Consider the following 13,860-nt stretch of genomic DNA (forward strand, 5'->3'; position numbering starts at 1 on the left):
ACTGGCCTTTAGGGCTTCAACATATGAATTTTGCAGGACACAAACATTCAGTCCATTTATGTCATACACATATGTATATATATTTGATGTTATCTGTAATAATTATTGCGTGTAATATATATAAAATTCAATACTATTCATTAACCATTCATATCATGTCATGAGTTTTTTCATGCCATTAAAATTCTGAGAAAAACTTCCCATCAAATGCTTAAGAGAAGAGTCATAATATTTTTTCACCATACCTCTGTTGTTGAGTTTTAAAGTGAATTCATATATTCCACTAATAAAAACAACACTCTCTATATACATCTGTGTATCTCTGATTATTTATTTTTAGTTTTCTCTCTTTGAGATATTTCATTTAGGAATTTGTTTTTAAGTTTCTAGGTTTTTTCACCTAAACATTTTTCTTATTAATTCCTAGTTTTATGATGTTTTCAGAGAATGTTGCTTCCACAATATATGCATTAGGAACTTATTGAAGCTTTCTTTCTAGCTCGGTATCAACTTTTATAAATGATTCATGAGCACATGAAAAGAAGGTGTATTTGATGATTGTAGGGTACATCGTTTGATGTATTTCTATTAATTCCATCCTATTAATTTTATTATTCAAATCCTCTATGTCTTATTTTTCTTTCCTTAATCTATCAAGAAAGGGTTGGTGTTTAAGTATTCCACAATTATGGTGTTTACCAATTTTCCTGTGTTTCCAACAATTTTTGCTCTTTGTAATTTGATGCTGAATTATTTGACATAAAAATTTATGACTATTATATTTTCATTGTGGATTATAACTTTTACAAATATAAGGTGACGTTTTATGTTTTTTTGAATGTTTTCTGCTCGGAATAAAACCTTTTCAGAATTTAACATTGCTATTTCTGTGCTGCATCATTTTGCACTTGCCTGAAAAATCTTTACTCATTTTTAAAATTTCATACCATTTTTTTGCTATTCTGCTTTGTGTCTATTTCTTGTAGGCAGCATGTAGTAGGATTTGAATTCATACTACAATTGGAGAATATTTTTATTTTAATAGGGTATTTAAACTTCTTTTATTTATCTCATGAATGATTTATTTATTTTTATATTTGCCACCTATTTTATGCTTTCCATTTTTATGCTTCTTTGCTTTTTCTTTGTTTTCTGTCTTAAGCTATATGGAATATGTTTTATATGCTTTTAGTGATTTGGAAAATACGTCCTATTTTCCATATGATGTTACTGGTTACCTTTAAGTATTAGAAACATTTAAATATGTACTTTAAACTGTTTTTACTGTGATATTAAAGAAAAATGCATAAAATACATGTTTTGTATTGAACAATTATTAAGCAAATAACTATATAAACACTATCTTTTACTTTCAACCTTTCTGTATCCTTAAAGTTTTGATGTGCTTTTTTGCGAGAATGATATAGCAAGGTTTTTATTTTTAGTCCAGCATGGCTGTCTTTGTTTTTTATTTGGAACATTCAATCATTTAGATTTAATGTCGTTGCTGACATGTTTGCATTTAAATCCACCACCTTATTCTGTGGTTTCCGTTTGTTCGACCTGGTCTATGTTTCTTTTACTCCCCTTTCTTGCATTTGTTTGGATTTATGGAGGATTTTAAAGAATAACTTTATTTTTCTTTCAGCCAGTTTGGAAGTATTTACTCCATTTCTATTCGTTTGGTGGAGACCTGAGAAATTATTATATGGGCACTTAATTTATCAAAGTCTGAAGTTAATGGATATCTCTTGTCTCCTTAGGATAATATGAGAACCTTAGAATATTTTTTTTCCACCACCTTCCTGGCTTATATATTATTATTGTCATGTAGTAATTCTTTCTTTTTTTATCCCTTTAACACTATTTAATAGTATTAATTACTATTTATTAATAGTATTTAATGCTACCTTTTAATATACTCAATGTTTAGCTTTACCCACATATTCACTATGTTCTGAGTTCTTCATTTCTTCTTCTTCTTTTTTGGTGAGGAAGATTGGCCCTGAGCTAATGTCTGTGCCCATCTTCCCCCATTTTGTTTGTGGGATGACGCCACAGCATGGCTTGATGAACAGTGTGTAGGTCCATGCCTGGGATGTGAACACATGAACCCCAGGCCGCCAAAGCAGAGCATGTGAACTTAACCACTATGCCACCAGCTGCACCCATCTCCATTGCTTCTTTAATCTCAGTCCTTCTATCTGGGATTACTTTCTTTCTGCCTGAAGTACATCCTTTATAGTTTCCTTTGGTTAAGCTCTGCTCATGGTGAATTCTCAGTTATTGTTGGTCTGAAGCTGTCAGTATTTCACCCTCATCTTGGAAATATACTTTTTTTTTTTTTTTTTTGCCAATAATAGATTTCTAGATGGGCATTTGCTTCCTGTTCAGTGCATTGAAGATACTTTTTTGAATTCTGGGTGCCACTGCTGCTGTTGAGAAGTTGATTATGAGTGTAACTGTTGCTCCGTTGAAGTAATCTATCTTTTAGGATTAAAAAACTTTTTTTTTCTCTTGTGTTCTTCAATTTATCTATGCTGGGACTGGGTGTGGATTTCTTTTTATTTAAATTCTTCTAGGAATTTGTTTGGCTTCTTAAATCTGTGAATTGGTATCTTTCATTAATTCTGCAAAATTCTCAGCCATTATCATTTCAACTATTGCCACTCCCCTCCTCTCTCTTAAAAAACATATGCTATAATTTTTTACAGCTTCCTTGCAGAGATTTATTGCAGATATTTAAAAACTGATCTTTCATTTCTTAGACATAGTAAGAATTTTAGGCTAGCTTGATAATTCCAGTGTCTGAAGTTTTTGCTGATCTGTCTCTGCTCTTTGTTGTTTCTGCTGGTTTTCACTCCTCTTACTTTACCTGTTTTATTATTTTTGACTGTATGAATGTCATTGCCCTGATAAATATTATTTTTAGAGATTGTTTGAGGCATAGTATGAAGGTGCATTCTTCAGAGAGGATTTATTTTTACTTCTGCTGCATGCCTAGGGGAACTGCCCATCTGGAACCACGTTAGATTAAATTCACGACCTGAGGTCCACTCCTCAATCCCCACCCCGGCCAACCAGATTATGTGAATTTCAGCTACAGATCTGCTCAGGAGCTGCTTATATTTGCAACTTCTCAGGTAACTTTTGCCTTCACCCTTTCTACCCTCTTCTGACCAATGCCAAGGAACTTTTCTACTAGTAGACTGGGTGGTGGTCATGAGGGATGGTGGTGGAGGGGGAGGCTTACTTCTACTTCACCCTTATCTTGAAGATGGAGTCTTTTAGGGTCCCAGCTTTGTGTGTGTATGTAGGGGAGGAGGGGGTCACCAGACAAATGTTGCAGTGACACCTGTCCCTTTTGTCTAGTTCAGGCACTGAAGTTTGATGTCAAAAGTGGAGCTCAACTTCGCAGAGATAGACACTCTCAGGACAAAGTCTGCTTAATTGTTGTGTTTTCCTGGTTGGATTTCTAATCTCACTCACACTTTGGCCTGGTAATTTCTTGTATGCTGTCAGGTCTTTTCTGCTTTTAAAGAGATTTAATAAATATCTTTCTGGAATTTTTAGTTTTTTCCAGCAATAGTGTTGGTTCAAATTTTTAGCCCATCATAATCTCACAAATGGAAATCTATTTATATATTTTTTGAGGATAAAAATAGCAAATAAAATAACGTTTTTTGACTATGGACATATAGGATAAGAAATTTGACATACATTTTACTTTTTTTCACTATCACTTTTCTACTTTCCTCTTCCCTCCGTACTTTTCCATCTGTTTTAATGTAAACTGGAGTTTTATTAATCCAGTATATTAATGAAAAAATGTGTTTATTTTTGTGTTATGTGTCTTCTCTTTCAAGAATTATTTCTGACATTTGCATTTAGTTTGCAATTATGCTTATGGTAATTATTTAGATTTACCTTTAGTAGACTTCAGTAGTCAGCAAATAACTTCTCCCATTCTTAACTCAGTTATATATCTTTTAAATATATTGAACAGATTATTTTTTAGAGCATTTTTAGGTTTGCAGTAAAGTTGAGGGGAAGGTAGAGAGATTTCCCATATACTCTCTGCCCCATTCATGTGTTGATGCAAATAATACGTAATCAATCTATAAGTAAAAATTGGGGTGAGTTTATTATGAGCCAGGTTTGAGGACTCTAGCCTGGGGCCTTCCTTCCCCGAGGAAGGAAGGGCACCAAAGAAGTGGGGTGTACAGAGTGGTTATATGCAGTCTTGGAACAAAGAGCATACATCACATACGACAGGAATATCTCTTTTACTACTGTCTTGAGATGCTGAGCTGGCACAGCAGGTTGGTGGTTAGCAGGTGAGTGATCACAAGGTGAGCAGAGCAGGTCAATAATTAATCCTTAGTTTCGAGGAAGAGATGCTTATCCTTAAAGAAATGACGATATGGAGGGAAGTTACATCCTTATCTTTAAGGGCATCATTCTTGGCTTTGGGACATAGCAAATATTTAAAGCAGATGAACAATGCATGCTAAACAGGCCATGTCAGGCCATTTTGGAAAAACAAGGTCAGGCTGAATTAGATTTACCACCAAATGGCTTCCTCATTTACTCCAATATATCCTATTGCTTTTCATTTATTTATGACATGCCTCCCCCATTATCAACATCCTCCACCAGAGTGATATATTTGTATCACTGTGCAATTGATGAACCCACGTTGACATATCATTATCACCCAAAGACCATAGTTTACATTAGGGTTCACCCTTGGTGTTGTATATTCTGTCGGTTTGGACAAATGTATAACGACATGTATCCACCGTTATGGTATCATTCAGAGTATTTTCACTGCCCTAAAAAGCCTCTGTGCTCACCAATTCCTCCCTCCTTCTCCCCTAGCCCCTGGCAACCACTGATTTTTCACTGTCTCCATAAATTTTGCCTTTTCCAGAATGGGAGACCCATTTCCTCCTGGCTGATGGCCTGGCCTCACCACCTATTTCACACTCAGCTCCACTGAGCTGGTATTTAGCAGAGTCTCCTTCTGAATTCAAGCAAGAGGTTAACAGTAAGTCTTAGTTTTTAAGACTTTTGGGTATCTTTGATTTTTTCCTGCGATTTTATATTTTAGGGGCAAATGAGGGAAGGTCTGAGTTAGGACTGCTAGTCAACGAATATTTTAAATGAGAAGCCCTCCTTCTTTATTTCCTTGCTCCTTTTCACTGTTTCTTTAACACTAAGGGAGGATGATTTATCATAAAAAGAGGAACACGATTTACTCAGCTCTTTCTGCACTTGAAGTCCAAAAAAGAAAAAAAAAATTTACCATGTAAAGGAAAACAGTGCTCCATCGCAGACTTGCAGGAGAAACATGTGCAGCAGTGACGGGGACAGTGTTCAGCCTCGAGTGACCTCTTCTTTGTAAAGTTTGGTGATCCCACTGTCTCCAAGGCAAAGAGGGAAGGGGCTGCTGCTATGAATGTCAGGGAGGGTGGTAGGGGCCACGGGGCCTTGGCAAGCAACCTGGTAGAGTTGCCTTTCATGGAACTGGGATGCCAACCTTCTAGGGTCTTCTGTCCTCTCCATCCTGAGGAAGTAAAGCACATACTAGAAGTGCTCATGCTCCATCTTCCATTTCTAGGAAAAAAAAGGCAGTGAGAGGTGTGTATGACCTCCCCTCCTAGGTGAAGTCAGGGCATGGGGCTGTGATATGGCCTGTGGCCCCTAGAAGCCATCCTGGAAGTGAGAACCAAAGGGAGCCAATATCTAGGTTTTGCACAAGATGCAGCAGTTGTGGGGTGTGGGTGTATATCCACATTTCAGAGAATCAGGAGGGTTCAATGCAATGGGGAATCAGAGGAGGCCTGGGGAATCAGAGCAGAGTTTGATGCATTGAATCCTATGGAGCAGCAGAAAACAAGAAAGGGATTCAAAGCAAGTGTCAGCAGCTGAGAACTGGGAGGTGGAAACCAGAAGCAGAAATCAGAGAGAATCTTTGAGATGAGAGTGGGAGGGAGAGGAGCCTTCAGAGAGACCGAAAGCTGGAGGGAACCTTGGTGTGCTGGGCTGATGTGGAGAGGAAGGAAGGCAAGACAAATTGAATGGCGCCCTTGAAAAGAGTGGAAATGGAAAGACACTACCAGCATGAGGAAGCACAGGAAAAAACTGTGCGTGATGATTTAAACTGCATTTGCAGGGTGGCAGCATTTGCCTGGGGGAGGAGGGGCTGTAATTGAAGTTCCAGAAGCATGGAGACATTTAGTGGAAGATTAACTCAGGAGAGCATTGTGTCTGTAGAAGGAATAAGATAACTGGCCCGTAGTGGGGAAGTGACGGGTGCTTCTGATTTCCCATCAGAGTGGGAACCAGGTAGCAGCTCTTTGCTTTGTCCTCGTAGTGCTGGGCTCTGCCTTAACCCCCAAAGACAAACACATTCCTCATGGTAACACCATGCCCCAGCTCACTGATGAGTAGCGAATGTATCATCTGGAGAACTGATGTGTCTCACCCTTCCTGGAAGCTGTCAGTTGTGACCTGGAGCTGGGCTGCCTGCTGGTTCCTCTAGCTAATGAATAACCAATGACTGCATAATGGATGGATGAATGGATGAGTGGCTATGGAGGCCACAGAGGTCCCTGTGAGCCTTGGTGGACATTGTCATTGCATGAGCAGCCCCCTCCATGCCTGCTGTTCAGTCTAGGTCTTCAGGTTTTCCAGGGCTCCTTGAGCAGTAACCCTGTCTTTGTCCCTGTGCCTGCTAACTCTGGCACATCAGGGGTCAGTCTCTCTCCATTCTAGGGTGGGGGGGCATGATGAGTGTCTAGAAAAGCAGAAGGCTGGATTTTGTTTCATTCACAGACCAAGGAAAGTTGAGAGACGTTGAGGGAAGCTGTTGTTTGGGCCTTAACTACCATCTCTGTGCCAAGCTTAGGGCTTCTCACAATAAACCTTGACATCAACAAGTTTGGTTCCCTGATGTACAGACTCACGCATCACCACAGTGTTTTCTGGAGAAGTGGAAGTTACATGGCACATGCCAGAACTTCTTTCTGTAGCTGAGTCCTCTGGGAGCCTAGGTCTCCCCTTTGCTTCTCCCAGGAGCACGGAGGCAGCTGGAGCAGGCTTTAGCTGATATCCTCCTGCCTGGCACCCGGATCAGCACAGAAAGCCCTGTAGTGGCCTGGGCAGGGCTGCCAGTTCTGGAAAGAGGTCTCCTGTGCTGGTGATGGGCAGATGTCTCCTCTTCTCTATTCTGTCCTGGGGGAAGTCACATTCCCTAGTGCAGAAGAGGAAATGAAGCAAACTACTATCATAGATTTATTTTGATTGCACAGAAAAATCTCATCTGCATATGTTAAAGTAATACAGGCAATAGCCAAGTAAGTGCATTATAAACATATTTTCTTAAGATAGAAATCTCCTGGTTTTAGAGGAAGATTTGACACTGGTGCCTCTTGGCCCACGAGGTACTTGATGATCAGAAAGAACAGATGGGACCTCCCATGTCTGACCTCTGAGGGCCCTAGAAATGCTAATGTTTTTCCACAGCCTCCCCTACCTGCCTGCCACAATGCTCGACATTTCCATGATAGTCACTCCCTTAGATTTAAGGAACTGAAGCTGCTTTTAGAAATGTAAATGTTGTCTGGGAAGGGTAACATATTAAGCCATAATTTGCATTAGCTTGAATTAATTTATCAGCTTAGCGGTAGTCTCCTATGAGTGCTCAGAAGTGGAAACTGGTTTTGATTAGGGCTGGGGAGGGAAGTGTGGGCAGCTGGCCCAGATGGCAGGGCAATGTGGTCTCCACAGGAGGGCCAGCCTGAGGGCATTGGCTGTCTGGCTGGGGACGAGGAGGACGCAGAGCAAAAAGCAAGGGCACTGGAGCCAACCTTGCATGCTGTTGCTTTTTAGGGACTAGCCTATTAATCACATACATGCCACCAATGCCTTACACGGTTGTCCCCTCATCTCCACATCTGTTTCACCTCCTCTGCCAAAGCCAAGTCTTAGCTGTCTTTGCACCAGCTCTTCTGACTCTTTTCTGCACACGAATAGCAGTATCTTTAAGCCATGGCCTACATCATTCTTATTAAATTGCAGAGTGGCTGGTTTGTCTCGTTGAAATCTGTGGAAATGAAGAGTGCAACCCAAGTTTCCGTGAGCTCTACCAGATGAGGGAACAAATAGGTCATTTGTTTTTCACTAGCTCATGCCTCCACTAGCTAATGCAGGGCCTCTAGCCCACCCCAATGTCTCACCCAGTGGGAGGTGGATGGAGAAAGATGCCATGGAGCAGCTCTTGAATACTGGGGGGAAATCCTCACGGTGGGCCCCTATTTGTTTGGGGGCTTGGGGACAGCTCAGGCTTTGTGACTTGGCAAAGTTTGCCCTTTCCTATATTCCTTGGTGGGTAGAGCTGACTCCTGGGAAAGAGGTGGGGGCATAAAGGGCCTAGGAGCTTCCTCAGAAAAGAGACCTAGATCCTAACCCTTTGCCTTTCAAATTTCAGTAGTATAAGAACTTCCTGACAGATAAGGATGGTCCTGCATTGAGGTTCTTAGGGAAGAAAAAAGTCCTGAAGGGAACTCACTGTGAGGGCAGAGGAATCGAGGACTGTGCTCAGCCCCAAGGACTTGCCTGCATCTTGAACTCCCTAACACCTCACCCTTCTGTTACGTCAACACTGGTTGACCCAAGTCTGCTCCTTCACTCCTGCCTTTGCGCAGGAAAAAACCAGCACACGTTAACTTGATCCTTCTAAGCTCAAGTGGATCCTCAGCTCTCCTACTACGTGTTTTTATTTAATTTACTCTTCAAGTCTGTAAGGGGCTTTCTATCCTTTTGCTCACTCTCTCCTCAACCTCCAAAAGCCCTCTCCTCTCTTGGCAACTGACAACCTACATTTCATTTTTCCAAGAAAATAGAAGATATCAGAATGGAACTATATTTGTCCATCACCAAATTCATTAACCTACTGTCTTCTGAGAGCCCTGTATGCTGCCTCCATCCTGTGTAACGGATGAGCAGGCCCTGCTCTATGGAAGGCCAACGCCTCCACCTGCAGCCTTCCGACTGTTGTGTCCCTGCTCCCATCCCCATCACTCTATCCCTCACCTCACTTCAGTGTTTTTGTACCTCTGTTAAGTTGTTTATTTTCTGTCACCACTTCCTCTGTGAATGTAAACTCCAAGTGTCTAAAAGAGTGCCTGGCATAGAGTAGATGCTCAATAAATATTTCCTGAATAATATAAATACATGAACATAAGAAAAGTGGAAAACTCCACAATTCTGGGTGCATTCTAACCACAAAGGGGTACTATCAAGTGTTCTGATATAAAGTGAATGGCAAGATGTCACTTCATGACATTAAGCACAAGTTGAAAAGTACAGATGATAGGAAGCCCAATAGGAAGTCACCATCACAGAAGGGGCTACCATGGGCATCAGAAGGTGAGGCAATGGAAGCGGAACAATGAACAAGCGTAAGACACCCCTGTGGATGTCTCTCTCTTAAGCCGGACTTCAGAACAGCTCTTCCCAACTCCCTTATTCTTTTCCAGGTGGGTTCTAGGCCCCTGGTGAAGAAGGGCTTCTGGCAAGTTGCCCCTCCAAGTCAGCAGAGATTCCTAGACAAACTGAAGGCCAGAAGTGTGCGCAAGTTTGGCTCAAGCTGGAAGCTCACACTGGGAACAATCCAAGGACCCTCAGAGAACAGTCGTTCTACTCCGGGTGGCAAGAGAGGAATATTAGGCTAGGGAACTCAGCAAGTTACAGCGAGGGTGTTCTGGCCTCTTCAAGGACATTGGCATTTTTGCTTCCATTTTAAGTGTGTGCATTGGCCTTTCCCCAGTACATCCTTCAGAGTCCCAGGCTAAGCAGACAATGGGAGGGCAACTCATAAGCCAGGCATGGAATGGTGGAAAAGTTGTGGAGAAGAGCTTCTCAAGACAGTGACGAACAAGGGGATGGTGCCTGCTGCTTCCCTCAACCAATAGGTTCCAGGCAGGTTAGGTTCAGGGCAGGAGATGACCTGAGGGCACCACAGGTCTTGGGGAAGGAACTGGATGAGATGTAAGTTCTTCTGGCCTCTTGTTTCAATAAACCTATGATGAAAATGATAACGGTGATCACAGAACCATAGCCTGTAAACTCTGTGAAGACAGGCAGAAATTTGGTCTCTCTATACCATTGTGACATCCACCTGCCTAGCATCTGACACATGGCAGGTGTTCAAAAAATATTTGTTGATTTAATGAATGAAGAAGTTTTTCTAATACTGAATTCATAGATGAAGAGTAGGAATATAATGCAAATATAAAATATCCTTATCTTTTGCATGGATGAAAATGAACTTGAGCCAAAAATATTCCCATCTGGGATGTCTAGATCAGATTGGTGGGTGGTAGGAAAAGTGTTCCTGTGAGTGTCCTAGGACTGTTGTCCTCTGGAATTGGGGTCTGGGGCAGGATTAGGGAGATATAAGTAAATACTCAGGGCAGGGACTCAAACTCTTCCTGGCGATAAAACTCCGAGGATGCCCAGGAGTATTAACGTGCACACAGAAGAAACAGGATGGGTAGTGAAAGAATACCCACCATGACATTGTAAGGAGTTGTAGAAACAAGAAAGTTTGTACCTGTGTTTATTTTTGGTTGGGTATATGTTAATCTCTGATTTCCTTTATTTTCTCTTCTTTCCTTTCCTCTACAGCAAGTTTTCTCAGCCTTGCCACTCTTGACATTTTGAGTGAGATAATTCTTTGTTAGGCTGCAGGAGGTGCTGTCCTGTGCATTGTAGGCTTTTTAACAGCATCCCTGCCCTTTGCCCACTAGATGCCTCTAGCACCCCCTAGTTGTGACACTCAAAATTGTCTTCAGATGTGGGGGTGGGGGGGGGGCTTGGGGTGGGGGGAGTGCAAAATTGCTCCCGGCTGAGAAGCACTGCTCTACTATTTTATGTGAGAAGGGCTGGTCCTCATGTAACTCACTGGCTGGAAGAGGATGTCTATTGCCTGGAGAGCACGGACTTGATGGGTTACGGTGACCTCCGCTGGTGTCTCCAGCAACAGCCTCTTCTCACAGGTGGCTCCCACTCCCGCTGGGCAGGTCCACTGTGACTTCAGCTCCTCGAATATGCTTCTTCCTTTTGGTGACAGAATGCTATTGTGCATGTTCAGCTTCATTGATTTGGAGGATCAGATAGCACCAGGTTCATGAGGGGAAACTCAGGTCCCGTGGTCGCTTGATATTTCCTGGTTAGGTGTTTAGTATCTGCTGCGGCCCAGTAACAAGCTGGGAATGGCTTCTCAGAAGGAGAGGAGGGCAGGTCTTTACTCCCATACCCTGGAGGTCTGTGCTGTGATTCCCCTACCGGGGCTTCCAGAGGTCCCGTACAGCCTCCTGATTTGCCACAGACACTTTGAGCGAGGTTGTGTCTGCTGGGTCAAAGCCCCAGTGGCAGGGCTGCTTGTCCCTTGCTACTTCCGGTCTGGACCCACTCACAACACGCAGCCTTACTGGTTCCTTGGTAAATGGGTCACAGAAGCATGCCTGTTGTGACACATGTTGCTTACCCAACCCAGAGAGACTCAGGGTAGCACCTGTGGATAACTGGAGACATAGAGAACCACATCCTCATCTTCCCTCCTCCTGGGCCAAGGGCAGCATCTATTTGGAGTTGAGACCATTTCTGTAGAAGTTTCTTTTGGGAGCTGTGGAATGCTAATCACTACCTCAAAGGGAAACTGGCAGGCAGAACTCTGCTGGGTGTTTTCCCAAAGACTCATTCTCATGCATCAATCAATTATTAGCATTTGTTTTCTCCAGCTTGTTAATTAAACACAGATACTGTGTCTGTATGTTTCAGTGCCTGAGTTGTCACAGCACCTAATTTGCAAGAAAACATGGTTAGGCTGGGTCCCTCACCCTGTGTGCCCCTCCTTAGCTACTCAGTGGTGTGTTCCTCCCTAAGTATTAACAGTGAGCAAATGTGTAGACAAGGACCCTATAGTCAACCTTCCTTGCAATCTGGGAATCCTTTTCTACAATGTTCCAGCAGAGGACCAGAAGAGACGCAGGAAATTCACTTTGTAGTGAAAGAATGCATTCCGTCGTTAGGGAACTGCAGATGTCAGAAACTCCTTCTCATACTGAACTTTGTGTAATCAGGCTTACGAGTCAGCACTCAAGTGCCAGCTTATTCCCTTGTAGGTATTTTAGTTTCAATTAGGAGACCTTGGTTATTGTCTTCAGGTCCCGAGAGTTTGCTTCCCAAAGACATGTTTAGCTGAAACTAAAAGATCTTCCTTTAAAAAACAGAGCTCTCTATTAAAAACAAAAACACGCAACAACAACAAAAACTCCAAAATATCAAACAAAGTCCAATCATTGGAACCTTGAGTAAGAAGCATCTTTCAACTTAACCTAAATTTTTCAATTATAGTTTAAATCTTTTTGGATCGTTAGCATAGCTTTGGGGCTTCTGGCCATTTGTTATTTCCTTTTACAGATGAGAAACCTCTGGTCCAGGAAGGCTAAGCAACTCATTTAAGTGTTCACAGAAAGTCTTAGGGCTAGAATTCAAATCTTGCTCTGCTGGGAGACACAGCCCTTGTGTTTTCTATCATTCCACCTGAGCAAGGAGCCTCTGACAAGTGAGATTCAATATATGATTGCTTTCTCAAAATCAGAAAGAAAGCCTTAGTTTGTTGAGCAATTTTTCTTCTCTGCTCCTAAAACAGAACCATACGAATCACCTGCATTTGCCAGAATGAAGAAACTCATTTCTAACTTGTTCAATAAGTTTTCTCTCCACCTGGCTTTCTCTTGCTTGTGACTATGTTAGTTGGTGTTTGATGAAAACTTGCTCTAAGCTTGATGTTTTCAATCTTTTCCAAAGCTATTTCTTTGAATGTATCTGCTAGAGTCCTCATAGGAACCAGTCCTAAATGGTAGTTACAAGGCCTTGGTTTATACTAGACACCACTGATTTCTAGAAGGGCCAGGACCTTCCAGATCAGCATTTGGACAGCAGATTCAGGTGGGGCCTCACAAGGGCATCAAGGACCCACTCAATAGTAAGTGCACACTTACCTGGTGCCAAACATTATGCTGCAATCGGTTGCAGCGAATAGTTTCGAAAAGTATGTGGAGGGATAAATCATATTGAAAGTAAATAAAAAACAAAAATAGATTTTTAAGAAGTGGTTTTGCCAGTGGGACAAGCATCTCAGGCCCCAGAAGGATACATTAGTTCTGAAGTTCTCATCAATCTCTGGAGATATGCAGCCACTGTCTGGGACATCAGTAGCCCGAAAGAGCAGTCTCATCAAGCTTTTTTGAGTTTTATGAATGTCCATTCTCCTGCCTTTCGAGACCTTGGCTAGGGACCTATGCTTTTTTGTCAGTGTGAATGAATTTGATGCTTCCTTAATAATCCATCTGTATATGTAACGCTGTCATTCGAGCATGTGCTCACTCCTAGGCTCATCTTTCCAACACCTCCATGAACTATATTATCCCTCTTTCTCAGATAAGGAAACTGAGGCACAGAGGTTAAATAATTAGCTAAGGTCACATAGTAAGTGGCAAGGCGGGATTCAACCCTGGGTTGGCTTAACTCTCTTCTCCTTCCTTCTTTCATGCCCCCAAATTATCAACTTGAAGAGCCCCAGGGTTGCCTGTTCTAGACATTCACACCTGCTCTTTAGTCATCAGTGGCTGCGTTTCTCCTGGGATGCTCTGGGGGAAGCTGCTTCATGGCCTTGTCTCTCCTGGTCTGCTGGTCCACAAAAGAGAGAGAGAGTTTAGAGCTTTGCTGTCTTCAGACAGAGACCTCAGGCCCTGCTGTTGGGGCAGCTGTCCCGGGGTTGGATCT

At 42.2% G+C, this 13,860-nt stretch overlaps 2 long non-coding RNA genes across 3 annotated transcripts in view; one reads left to right on the forward strand and one right to left on the reverse strand.

Annotated features, from left to right (window-relative positions):
* Positions 1-3,039: 3,039 nt before the first annotated feature.
* The window catches only part of LOC138924973 (uncharacterized), a 76,651-nt gene continuing 65,830 nt past the window's right edge, over positions 3,040-13,860 (forward strand). Inside the window, exon 1 of one of the 2 annotated variants that reach the window (XR_011440464.1) lies at positions 3,040-3,143. This is a non-coding gene — a long non-coding RNA (uncharacterized lncRNA). Of the gene's footprint in view, positions 3,144-4,930; positions 5,051-13,860 lie in introns of those variants that run through there. The other variant, XR_011440465.1, reaches the window with a different exon arrangement.
* Positions 4,113-6,140, reverse strand: LOC138924972 (uncharacterized). The gene is made up of 3 exons (XR_011440463.1): positions 6,035-6,140; positions 5,309-5,619; positions 4,113-4,406 (listed from the first exon to the last, which is right to left on the reverse strand). It is a non-coding gene; the product is annotated as an uncharacterized lncRNA (long non-coding RNA).

Source organism: Equus caballus, chromosome 7, assembly GCF_041296265.1.
Source record: "Equus caballus isolate H_3958 breed thoroughbred chromosome 7, TB-T2T, whole genome shotgun sequence".
Classification (NCBI taxonomy): domain Eukaryota; kingdom Metazoa; phylum Chordata; class Mammalia; order Perissodactyla; family Equidae; genus Equus; species Equus caballus.